General features: G+C 39.4%; 1 pseudogene; it reads left to right on the plus strand.

Annotated features, from left to right (window-relative positions):
- The window catches only part of LOC146676687 (NACHT, LRR and PYD domains-containing protein 3-like), a 58,630-nt pseudogene that overhangs the window by 39,699 nt on the left and 5,163 nt on the right, over nucleotides 1-13,768 (plus strand).

Consider the following 13,768-nt stretch of genomic DNA (forward strand, 5'->3'; position numbering starts at 1 on the left):
TCACTGGGCTCACATGTTACTGATTCCATTCTTTACTCGCATGTTTTAAACGCTTAAAGCACTTTCACAGCTTTTTATATTCTTTTGAAAATTCATGTGAACTCAAGCTGTCAGAATTGTAATGTAAGCTTTGATAATTGTCCACATTTGTCATTTTGACGATTATCCGTTTATTTTAATGAATACAGCAAACAGAAAAAAACGAACAAATCAACAAACGCGGCTCCTAATGAGACAAAACCTGATGATGCTGCAAAATGCAGTTAAGTGAGAGGAGGCTGTAAAATGGAATAACTGAAAAAGTGGCAGTGTACAGAGGTGGCGTCCTCACCCTCTGGGTAGCCGTAGAGGTTGTCAACAAAGCTGGAGATGGTGTAGTCGAACGCCGCAGCTGAGATGCCGTCGTTGTCCTCACTGTCGTCCACAAACTTCAGCCCCTCTCCCTGGTTCACTCCTATCAGGATGTCATAGTTTAGGAGCTCCCCCTGGTGGAGCAAATAAGGAAGAACATGCTGAGTGCTGGAACAGAGCCTGTGTGCATCACAAGTCTACAACAGGAAGTGCAGCTGAAGCACAGCTTTGTGAATTGGCAGCATTTCATTTCCCAGTAAACAAAATAAAGATTAGCTGTTGCCATGAAATTCCTACTATAAACTGTAAATACTGCAATATATGCAGGGTTCATACACATTTTTAGGGTCAAATTCAAGCACTTTTTAAGCACATTCAAGGTCAATTTTCAAGCTTTTCCAGCACATTACCAAAAAAGAAGCATGTTTCACTTTGCATCACCTCAGTAAGACCTTGTAAAAATTTAAACAAATCATCTGAGGTCGATTTAAATGTCTTTTGTTCCCCTTTTGTTAAAAGAGCAGCACACAAAAATACAGAAAAAGGAAACGGTTGCCTTACATGCATATAGTGTAAAAACTCAAAAAACACATTCCTCTTAAAAATGCGCAAATGTGAACAAATCAACTTGTTAGAGATCTTCATCTCCACTGTAAATAAACAACAAGCCAGAGAACAAGAAAACTGCACCAAACACCACAAACACCAACAAATTAATGTCTTCTCATCAGACATTGAAGCTTCTTTCCTGTGTGACATAAAAAATAAGAGACAGATGTTTGTTTGTTTCTTTTAACTAGTTAAGCACCCACGTTCAGTCATCCACCCATTCACGCACACATTCACACACTGGTGATGTAGCTACAGCCACCCTGGGGCGCCACCAGGCCCTCTGACCACCACCAGTAGGCAACGGGTGAAGTGTCTTGCCGGGTGAAGTGTCTTGCCCAAGGACACAACGACCGAGACTGTCCAAGCCGGGGCTCGATTACAAGGCGAACTCCTAACTCTTGAGCCACGATCGCCCAGTGGGGACATGGGGACATTTCAATTTCCAGCAGGAAGCTCCCCCTTTTTGTTAAACCCTTTAGATCAGGGGTCGGCAACCTGCGGCTCTTTAGTCCTTATAGTGCGGCTCCGCGTGGTTTGTGGAAATAAATTAGCTGAAGTGTATTTTATTTATGTTAGTTCTTTTTTTAACTTGTAGTTCTAAATTGGAAGATTATTGTGATTTTGCAATATACAAATAAAATTATATTTTCTTATTTTTTCATCGCTCAAAATAAGCGTCACACTCGCGGAAGCCGGTGTACCCGGCGAAACGCCGTGCATTTATCGAGCCTTTCAACCCCAGATAGGCCAATTATGGCTCTTTGGCTCTTTGGGTCTTAAAGGTTGCTGACCCCTGCTTTAGATGAACAGAGTTTTTTAATTAAATACATAATCTTTAATAAATGTTCTCTTTTATAAAAAGTAGGATAATTAAAAAAACTTTTATTATACCTCTATTGAGTAGAAAAAAAACTCGTGTTTTCTGTCGTCTGTTATATAATATTAGGGATGTTTGTGACAATTAATTTCTTAATCGGCTGGACTAACCAATAGTCCACAACCAGGAAACACGGAAATTTAAAGTTAAGTTTGAAAACAGTTTAAAAAAAAATACCCCATTCCAAAATGTCTTGTGACAATCTCATTGGCTTAGGGAGTGATGATGTCATAGATCTTAAGAATCTTAAGTCCTTTGATGTTTTTCCTTAAGTAGGGGTGAGAAACAGCAAGTTTTAGTTCGTTTCAGCAGCATCTGTGTTTGCAGCCTACAAAACGTTCACCACAAGCTCTTCAAAGTCATCGTATAGAAACTCCAACATGTTTCCAAGAAAAAAACAACCAATTCAAAAAGATTACGCCGCCTCTCCTTCCTGGCGTGGCCGGCCAATTTCCCCAAATGGCTCCTCATCCTTCCAAAGGGCGTTAGAGGAGAGTAGGAAGGAAAACTACCTTCTCCAGAAAAAAATGCAACAAATTGAAGAAGACAAACTTCAACTGGAGGACAAATGTAGACGAATGGAAGCCCAAAATAAAGAGCTGGAAGAAAGACAACAGCGCCAGCCGGACATAAAAATTATTAATGAGGGCTGGGGAATCAAGTTTGCTCAGAGCCGAGAGCAGATTGTGCACCTCATTAAAGAAAACAGGCAAAAGAGTGCAGAACTAAAAGAAATGACCAACCAGCTCCAAGACAAGAAAACGATGACTGATAAGATACAACGGGATCTCCAATACATGGACCGAAAAAATCGGCTCCTCCAAAGACAGCTCCATGAAGCTGTGGAAGAAAAGAAAGAATTCCTCCAACAGAAGGAAGAGCAGGACAAAAAGCAACGAGACATGCAGCACGAACTGAAGAGCATGCAGGAAAAATACCGCATGCTGAAAGAAAGCCTGGATGAAACACTGCGCCAAAATAAAGACCTTCTTCAACAGAAAGAGCAACAGCAAGAAAGACTGAAAGAAGGAAAACGTATCGTCCAGGACTTTGAGTCTAAAAATCTAAAACTGCAAGAGTTTTGTAATCAGCTGGAGGACAAAGCAACTAAAGTGGAAGAAGAAAAGGACAAACTGGAGAAACGCTGCTCACAGATGCATAGAAGGATCGATCAGATAGCGAGAAACAACTCCGAGCTCGTTAAGGGGATTTTGGTGGAATTCAATAACTTGAAGCGTGAAAACACTCAAATGCAGGCGCAAAAACAACAAGAAGACAAAATACATGAAGACCTGCAGCTCACGCTCCAAGAAATCCAGAAAAGAAACGAGCAGTTAGAAGACAAGCACAAAGAGGTCCAACAGAGAAATGCAGACATGCACAAGGACAAGCTGATACAGGAGGCAACATCCAAACAACTCAAAGACAAGCTTGAAGAACAACAAGCAACATTGGAAGAGGTGGAACAAAGATGTGAGAAACTTGAAGAACAAAACGCAGAAACCATCGATGAGCTGAGAAATCTCATCCTGGAGAAAAAAGCGCTCGTGGAAAAGTGCATGAAAAAAAAGAAAAAATGGTTCCACTTGTTCCGGAGGAGAGACGCTACTGCTTCCTCACCTGATGTAGCCTCGTCTTGCTCCACCTCTGTTAACCCCCCCAACCAGTCCCGGCCGTTGACTGTCCCCTCCTGAGCCTGGTTCTGCCGGAGGTTCCTGCCCGTTTAAAGGCAGTTTTTCCTCCCCACTGTCGCCAACTGCTTGCTCAGAGGGGATTGTTGGGCTTTTCTCTCCTCTGCCTTGTTTCTTCATTTACTTGTTTAACTTTTTTCAACTTATCTAAATAATAAACCAATTAAATTTATCCTTTGAGTATTTTTCATCTCATCTTTACAGAATCTTTCCAAAACATTTTCAAACATTCAGATCTGTCTTTTATTTTCTTCTTGAAGCCTCATAAATGGTGAACTAAAAACCCGGAACATGGTTTGAAACATAGTTTCAGCTGAAACTGGCATAACATGCTGTGTGTGTGTGTGTGTGTGTGTGTGTGTGTGTGTGTGTGTGTGTGTGTGTGTGTGTGTGTGTGTGTGTGTGTGTGTGTGTGTGTGTGTGTGTGTGTGTGTGTGACAGGGTATCACTAGTTAGGTCATCATGTTTAGACTCATTCACTCCAAAATTATTTAGGCCAAATCTTTAAAACAGTGTCATTTCATACACATTTTCAATTCACTTCAATCGCACAAATGCAGAAATAATTATTTGCAGTATCTTATTTATTATGAGAATGTCATGCCTGATCATTTGTACCTACACCACCAAAAATGGGGGCAAAAGGGAGGAGATCATGTTTAATCGGTTATAAGAAAAGGTCAGAAATATAAGTGCCGACATGAGCAGTGTCCACAGAAACCTCTGACTCTCAGCTCAAAGCTCATATAAACCATTTCTACAACCAGCAAACAAACAAAGACACCGAACAGTTAAAAGAGCAGTGACGTCACCACGAATCTGTGGTCAGGTAATATCCATGTTTTGATTGATGATTTTCTGGAGTTAAATGTGAACCGAAGCATATTTTGGGTGTTATATGCTATTAAATACTTTTTAATTTATTTAAAAGTATTTAATAGCATATAACACCCAAAACATGCTGGGTGTGGAAATAAGAAAATCAAAATTTCCTCTGTTTGAGTCACAGTAACTTTGACATAGTAACATTTGCAGTAAGTCCTAAATGTTCACCTTTAAAATCCCTCCCTCTGTTCATTTTGCCCACATCATGTTTCAGTGGTTGGCCTCAGGTTCTTCAGCTTCCTGACAGTCTGAAGTCAGCTGACAGAGTTTCACCTGCTAAATACACAGAAAATCTTGTTAAAGCCGCACAGTTTGCCCAACAGTAATATTCCCATTAAGCCCTTTCTAAACACTTTATAACAATGTGTCATCACTAAATTATAAACTTCTTCTCCAAATCTGCATGACTGCACTTAGTCACAGACTTTATTTAATTGTCCTGCGGCTGCTATCATATATTTTACCAAACAGTTCTTCTCACACAGTCACAGATATATTTCTCTCAATGCAAACTTCACTCATGTCTCAGACAGGAAACTTGAGTTTTTCTTTTTTTTCTGTCCCCACTCATTCAACTAATTTGCATATTGAGTCACATCTCGAGAAGTTGCCCTGACAACAGAAATGCATATTCAAAAGATTGCTGCATAATTCAATTATTATTATTTTATTTTTATTTCTACAGTCGTCACTTCTTTTGCTCAATCAGCTGGAAACCACTTCTAATTCACTATTTTAAACCTGCTTTAAGCTTCTAATCACTGGTTGGTCCTCCCAGTCACTTTTTCCTTGTCACAACAGTCGCTCTATTGTCCTGCAACTTCCTGAGTTATTCCTCAGCTTCAGCCTTTAAGTGTGTTAAATCTACACCATTCAGCATTTATGTCATGTATTCACATTCATGAGTGTAAGCATGTCTTCATTGCGTGTATGTTGTGTGTTCATATTAATATTGAGTGTAAGCTGGTCTTTGTTGCCTCGATGTGTTTTTATAATCAGATTTAATTCCTGCATCTTTGCGCTGAACTGTGGATTCAAACTGTCTCACTTCTGATTCTCTCCAAAAACAATTTCACATGTGACAATTTCTACATGTGTGTTTTCTATTTTTCTATTCATTTATGTATTATTAGTTTATTTATTTCTTTATCTCTCTTACTTTTTTTATTTACCTTTCTGTTGTGATGCTCTGGATGTTTCTAAACCCACAAATTCAGCCTCAACGTTCAACCCAACTTTCCTATGCTGTCACTTTAACACGTCCAGCCTTCACCTCTCACCGGTCCTCGTCCCCTCTTCTCTCAACTTCCTGTGTGGCCTCCCAAATCAAACACAGGCCCAAATCAGCTGTTTCTTCTTCTCTCTTCATTCTCTCTTCCTCTTTTCAGTCTTTTCTTGGCGCTTAACTCCCAGCATGGCAAATATGAACTCAGACAGTCCCATCCAGTGGTTTCACACAGTCATGTCACTGGTACACTTTCCAGCTTGTAATTCAGAGCGCATGTTTCCATCAACATACATGCTGCTGGACCCTTCAGTGTTGTAGGTCAGGTGCACTGTCTTTTTGCCTGCTGTTAATTCTTCAAGTCCACGGTGTTGTTCTGTCTGTCTTCTGTCTTCATCAGGAGATTAACTGTCCTTTAAGCTTCTTCTCAGGATAAGGACAGGATGAGAGGTGAAGCTGTGACATTTTAAACCAAAGCCTGTTTTCCTCCCAATTCTGTTAATCTATCATTTTTCTGCTGTATTCTTCCAGGAGGTTGAGCAAGTCCATGGGCACCTGTATTAACACACTAAGACATTTATTTAATATCATTTTCATTACTATTACTTTGCACTTTCATTCTCTAATTCCTCTGTTTTCATTTTGAAACGTCTCTCACAAGCTCACAAGCTATATTCAGACTTCCTGCTTCACTTCCTGCCAGACACACACTGCGATTGGTTTATAAAGGCCTCTCTTATTAAAATACATAAAACAATCTAATCAGAAAATAAGCACTAAGAATATATATTTATCTTGTAACATTGTTTAAGTTAATGAACAATTGTGTTGAAAACTGAGATTACAATATCAATCAAGATAATTATAATGATGGTTTTTGCTGTAATTAATTGTTGTAATTAATGTTGATGTTTACATGATCGAAATAACTTGAACACAAACACAAACAAACAAAGAGGAAGACCGCACCGGAAGGAAAAAACTACAAGTCCCAGCATCCTCTGTGTTTAGGGAGCAGCAGTGAAAGTGAAAGCAGCAGGAGGAAGGTGGAGCTGAGGCAGGTGAGTGTTAACATGAATATGTTTCTTCTTATGACATAAAATAATTCCACGCTGTTCGTGTCTGTGGGTGAAATGTGAGGCCGGTCGGCTCCTCTGAGCGCTGGTTTCCTGTAAGTAGAGAGGAAGTGAGTTTAGCTGAGCCTCCGTTTAGTGTGAGAGAGCAGGAGGAGAGTGAGAGCTGTGCTGAGGCAGGGTGAGTGTTAACGCCGCTCTGACATTACTGTGTCTCTGTGGCGGGAACAACAGGCTCCGTCAGTGGAGGCAAAAATAATCAGACTTTGGTTTTTCAAAGGAAACAACTTTATGTCGGAAGTTCCCGCACGCTCATTGGATAACGAGGTGTCAATCTCGAGCTATTAGCCAATGAGCGTGCGGATTCACAGAAAGACCCGCCTTTATCACGGGACTTTAAAAACTACAATGGCGACAGAAACTCCGTGAGTGGAGTTCAGGGTGACGTTATGAAACTGTGACGTTTGAGCCACTTCCTGTTCTCAGTCCCAGCGTCCTGATCACCGAGGTTTCTGTTGCTCTGATATCTGATATTGATTATATTGGTAAACAGGCTGTAGCATAAACATCAAACACAGCTGAAGCAGTTTTTGGATGGTTGGCTTCAAATGATCCGTCGGTTTGAAAAGTAAAAACAATTAAAAAAAGGTGAAGCTGATGCAGGGTGAGTGTTAACACCAGGACTTTAGAGGGAAGAAGAGTCACAGCTCAGCATGTTGTTGACGGGTTGTTGTTCAGTCGGGGGAAGACATCTGAATCATTGCAGGGGGAATGGCTTTCACAACTTTAATGAATTTACTCTGAGTACATGATATGCCATAATTATCTATGAGTTTGTTATATGTTAACACATTTCCGTCATTGTCTAAAAGGTGTAAAACCGTCCAAATGCCATGATCCATCCAATCCTTATAAAAGATGGATTTTCTTTTATCGTATACATCTGTTGTTCCAAATCGAATTTGTATGTGGAGAAAAAATATGCTTGTGTATCATTTTCCAGTACTGGAGAACCTGTTTGTGAAAATTGGATAATTTAATTTGGAAATTTCAAAGTCGCACTTTATAAGAAATTCAATGCCACCCAGCTTCTCCAAAATTACTTTGGGAAAATAAAACCAAATACTGTTTGAATTATTTATGAAAGATTGCAACCATTTGAGTTTGATGGAACCATCATTGCTTCAAAATCAATCGCATTCAAACCTCCTTCTTCAAATGACTTCACTATATCATTCTTCCTAACATAATGTTGCTTGTTTCTCCAAATGTAATTGAAATTAATTTGATTTATATTATTGATTAGACTATTGGAAACATATAAACATTGTGATGGATAAATCAATCCAGAGATACCTTCTGTTTTAGTAAGCAAGACACGTCCAAAGATGGAGAGGTGTCTTTGTAGCCTGTAATCTTTTTGATTTCTGGGTAATTTGCTCAAAATGTAGATTTTCTCTATTATTTGTGTTCTTTGACATTATAATACCCAAATATTTAATGTCAGTTTTAACAGCTATGTTAAGAGAGCTACTAGGTCACAATCACGAATAGTTAATAATTCGCATTTTCTAATATTCAGGTACAAACCAGAAGCCTTTGAGAAAAGTGAAATTTCATTCATGTTCTATAAAAACTGACGATTCCTCGTCTAACATTAAAGCGTTTAGATGTTCCAAAAGGTAAAGAAACAGAACTATTGAGTCAGAGTATAATAAAGAAATGAAATCTATGAAGTTTTGTTTACCAAAACCAAAATAGGGTAGAGCTTTTAAAATAAAAGGATGTTCGACCGTATCAAATGCCTTATAAAAGTCTAAAAAAAGAATCACACCATCATCTTCAATTAAGTGATTAGAATCCAGTAGATCTACAACCAATCTAATATTATTGGTCGTAGATTATCGATTAGTCTTTTATCTTTACCAGGTTTGGGAATAAGGGAGATAAGACCCTGTTTCATTGTCGTTGCTAACATTTCATTACTAATGATTTCAGTAATAGTTTTGAAGAAAAATTCTTTTATTTCTTTCCAGAAGAATTTATAAAAGATTGCAGTCAAGCCATCCTGACCAGGAGCTTTGTCATTTTCAGTTTGTTTAAGGCTTGATCTCAGTCATCCAGTGATATATCAGAATCACAAATTTCTCTGAATACAGAATCGATTTTTGGAGTATAAGGTTCAATCTGATCACAAAAAGTTAATGAATCAGCAATTAAATATTTTGAGGAGAATAAATTTGAGTAAAATTTATGTTTTTCTTCCGCTATAGTCTTATGATTTGTGCATTCCTCCCCATTTATGATTAATGTATTAATAGATTTCTTTTCTTGCCTCCGTTTCTCCAAATTGTAGAAATATGAAGCACTTTTTCAGCTTCTTCTATCCATTTTGCACGAGCTCTAATGTAAGCTCCATGAGCCTTTTTCTTGTATAGATCATCTAATTGAGTAAAGACAACAGGGATTTCTTATCAGCCTCTGACATAAAATGTCTATTACAATAGTTATTTATATCGTAAAGTAATTTACTTTCAAATTCCTTCTGTTGTCTACTTTTCATTTTACTAAACGTAATTGAAAATTCTCTAACTTTAAATGAAAGAATTCCCATCTATGTATGTAATTGCCAATTGTTACGTTGTTGTAAATGTTATGGAGGAGCTCTTTAACTATCTTAACATACCCGTCATCAATTAATAGATCTGCATTTAATTTCCAGTAATCTTTTTTAAACTGCGTTTTATTTTCAGGGTTAAGTTTAAAAGTAATAATACTGTGATCTGTCAACGGGGCTGCTGAGATGGAAACATGTGAAACATCTATATAGTAAAGTCGACCCAACCACAGTATGGAACGCCAGGAGTGCCATAATGAATTAATTAAATGCACCATTGAATAATAAATTAAATGTGACAATAATTAATTAAAATTTGAAATAATTAATTAAAATGGGAAATAAATAATTAAATAAACATTTTTTGACACATTTAATTAATTAATTAATTATTTCACGTTTTAATTAATTATTGCCACATTTAAATAATTATTTAATGGTGTATTTAATTAATTCATTTTGGCACAGTTGACTCCTTCAGGTCTCACCATAAATTTATTTTATGTGTCAACCTCACCCATCAAACCCAGGGGGCGGGGTTAATGCTGATCGAGTCAGAACCATTGCTTTGGCCTGGTGGCCATTGTTTTTAGAAGGCGTTACTGCACACCAACAACTGCCATGTGGAAACTAACAGAACTGAACTTTGAAAAACCCTGTTTGTGTTTGTGTGTGGGATGGACTCAAGCGCAGACAAGGCAGCTAGAATACAGTTCCGTTTTTTACTATACAACACCAGGTGCAAATATATACAAGTGAGATGGCAGGGGGAATCCAGGGCACAGGGAAATCCGGGAAAGGAGCTCTTCACACACGAGGGACTTCATAAAAAACACAGCACACCAAGGGTTCCAGGGAAACGGAATTCCTGTTTACAGACAACAAGTGATTAATCCAAAGGGTCAGCGATACGAAAAGGCAACAAGAGACTAGTACTCCGGAGCTTACTACCGAGGTTACTCAATAGTCCAGCGACGAGATGTTTCCAGCCTCTGCCTTAAGTAGTGGATGAGTTTAGGCGATGAGCCACAGATGTGTGATTAACTTCAGGTGCAAGGGCCAGGGGCGGGAGCCCGCAATGAGCTCCGCCCTGGCGAGACACAGCTAGCGTGAGAGAGGTAGATGTAAACAAGAAACATATGTAGCCAACCTGAGTCAGCCGGGCAGACACGGGGACCATGACAGTTTGTGTCTCACCAAATACCGTTTTAATATTTTTTAGCCGAGAATGTAGCGGTTTAATCTTCAGATGTCTGGTCGGTTTGTCAAGATACAGCTTTTTTGCAAAAGTGCTTCGATGATTTCGGAGATGTCTGCCCAGCCCAGTCTCACGGCAAAGCGTGGGACAGACCCGCTCGCCTCGCAAGCAATCGAGCTGCTATTACCACCGACAAAGCGCAGGCCGGTACACAGCTGTAATAACCCCCGCTGCACACTGACTTCATTTACAGAGGTTATATTTATCGTGTTTTTATTTCCTGATGTTCGTATGTGTCATACGTGTTCCAGTCGCCAATTCTGAATTATAACTAACATTAAAAACATGTTTAAGGAGGAGAGAGAGCAAAAAGATTCGATTAACATCTGATGTTTGGGTTTTTGTTCAATAATCAGCGTGACCTGATAAACACATAAAAGAAATAACGTTGGTGTTTCCGTCATGTAGTAACTGTTAGGTTTAACTGTACAAAGGTGGTTCGACACTATGAAACACACACAGACTTCATGATGTTCGCCTCATTTTTTTATTGTGAATATTAATCATGAGGGTAAACGGCCCTGTACACCACGGAGCGAGGTCAGCATGTCCACCATATCTTCAGCTCTCTGAGTTAACCCATCAAACTAATCTAACGCTCATCTACGAATAATTCACGGCTCATATCAATATGATTTTACAGAAAATCATCCTTATTACTGCCAACTATTCCAGATACCATCAAATGTTAAAGGAAAATATCAGGATGAGTGTCTGTGAGCTGAGAAGGACGTGAAGCGAGCAGTTTATCCCAGAGCTGAAGCTGCTCTGTGTGCAGAGATGAGCTCAGATTCCTGCTGTGATTGATCAACAGTCACAGAAATGTAGACTTGTAGTTATTACTGCAGTATGGTCACAGCAGATACTGATAAACATGTATTATGAGGATGGATGATCAAGTTTCTCACTCTCTCCTTTAAATCTCAGTTTTTTCTTCTTCACAGTTTATCTGTTAATTTATTAATGAATAACACTGAAAGAGTTTCTGTTATATTTCCCCTTGAACATCAGCTTATTAGGGCGGCATTAGGAAATAGCCCCCCTCCAAAGAATGAATAAATGAATGATGATAATAATAAAATGATTCAAAAGCAGAGCTCAGAGTGGTAGAATGGTCAAACATGGATCCACGGGTGGTTCAACTGCATTTGGTGACGTGACCAAAGCAAATCTTTCAAATAATCCCACCATCAACGGGATGTTGTCTCCTTTACTACGGTTACTTTACTTGGTCGCCGTGTGAATTTCTTTGAAATGAACCAAATTCTTTTATTTGTCGGTTGTTGCATATTTAACCTCTACAGTCAGGAAAGGAGGAGATGAGGCCTCAACAATGTTGGGTTGTAGCTGTGGTTCAGGTTAGAGTGAGTGTCCATGGAATAAATGTAAGTCAGTGAACTGGAAACATGACTGTGTTCAAACTTTGTTTCCTTTTTATAATGAGTCTAATCAAAGGTGGACAGAAGTATCTCCACTGTGACTTTTCTGTGTCACCATCAGAGCTTCTGCACAGTGTTTCTGGGGCAGATAACATTGCAGCATTATGGAGACATTATGGAGACAAAAAGAAAAGCGTCTGGACTTCTTTAAGTTAAACTTAAAGAAATCCAGACGCTTTTCTTGGACTGTTCAGTGTTGAGTCTCATTCACACACTCCCTCAGACTCTTCACACACACTGATTTGCTGACATAAACACACTCCTGTGTGCTTCACACACACACTGAGGACCATCTACAGACTGTGAGCTCCGTCTTCTTTGTCTTTGGAGCCGAACTCTGACAAAGTTAGGAACAAAACTTTCTCCAGCGTGTGAACTTTCCTCCTAGACTCAGTCTGAGCAGTCAGACCACATATTTCTAAAGCAGCACATGAAGGTGTGGCTCACACACACACAGGTGAAGGAAACAGCTGCAGTATTAAAAACTGCTTCACTGTCTACAAATATATGAACTGAATGTTTCTTTCAGGCTGTAAAAACCTTATTTATCCTCCATTACAGTCCTGCATTCAGAGCATTACTTCTGTTATATTAGTACATGTATTTTATTCTGATGAACACATGAAACTCTGAGCTGGATTGAATCCATTGAATCAGAGTCCAGGACTCAGACTAAACACACTGAATGTGTCCTGAGCTCGGCCGCTGTTCCACAGTAACTGCTGTCAGAGTCACTGTTACTGAGTTAGCTTAGCTAGCAGAGCAGCTAGCAGTTAGAGTATGAACTCTGTAAGCAGTCAGCTCGGTCCTGGACATGGTTACTGACATAAAGCTGCTCTCTGCAGCCATGTTTGACCTGCTGCTTTGTAGGACTACAGTAATGGAGGATTTGGAGGCTGAACTGGGCTCTGTGACACTTTTTGTAGTGAACTGATGAAAGCTGTGTCTCAGATGGATGTTAGTCCAACACATCAGACACGACCTCTGCAGCTCTCAGTTGATGTGCACATGAATGATTTGTGTTTCCTCTGCAGGTGAAGGTAGAAAGTGTGTGTGAGCTGATGTGAACTGAGCAGCATGGATCAGTGTGAGGACAGAGAGGAGGGAGTCCCTCCCTCTAAAAGCACTCTGTGTGGGGAACATGAGAGCCAGACCAAAGCTCAGAGGTGAGATGACCATCTCTAACTGTCCATGACTCTTCTCCATGTCACAGCTCAGCACTCACATCACTGCTCCATCATTATTCACACTCATACCTCTGTGTGTGTTGTTTTAAAGCCCAGAGCTGTGGGGCGTACCAGGCTCAGCTGGACATAACCCTGAAACTAATCCAGAGCCTGGACCTGAACCCAGCTGTGTTTCCTTAAAGAGCAACAGGTCGAAGGATGCTGGTGTAAACTTTAACAAAAGACTGTTATGTGACAAAGAGTAAGTACATTATTTTTATGAGATTGTTCATCATGTCTTTAATTTAATATTTCCAGTTTTTCCTTCCTGTCTCATGAAGCTGTGACATTTATTGTTTTTCTTTTAGGATCAATAAGAGGCCAGAATCTCCTGGACCTGAACCCAGCTGTGTTTCCTTAAAGAGCAACGAGTCGAAGGATTTTGGTGTTTACTTTAAAGGCTGTTCTTCTGCTGCTGAGAGGTAATGTGTGTCTAGATGTTGTTCCTGACTCTGTATTTCTGAATAAATCGTCATGTTTAATATCAGCTCAGCTCTTTTTCACACATTTCTAT

This window comes from Rhamphochromis longiceps, linkage group LG3 (assembly GCF_057381845.1).
Source record: "Rhamphochromis longiceps isolate RC_006_pf linkage group LG3, R_longiceps_female_GT1.1, whole genome shotgun sequence".
NCBI classification, from domain to species: Eukaryota; Metazoa; Chordata; class Actinopteri; order Cichliformes; family Cichlidae; genus Rhamphochromis; species Rhamphochromis longiceps.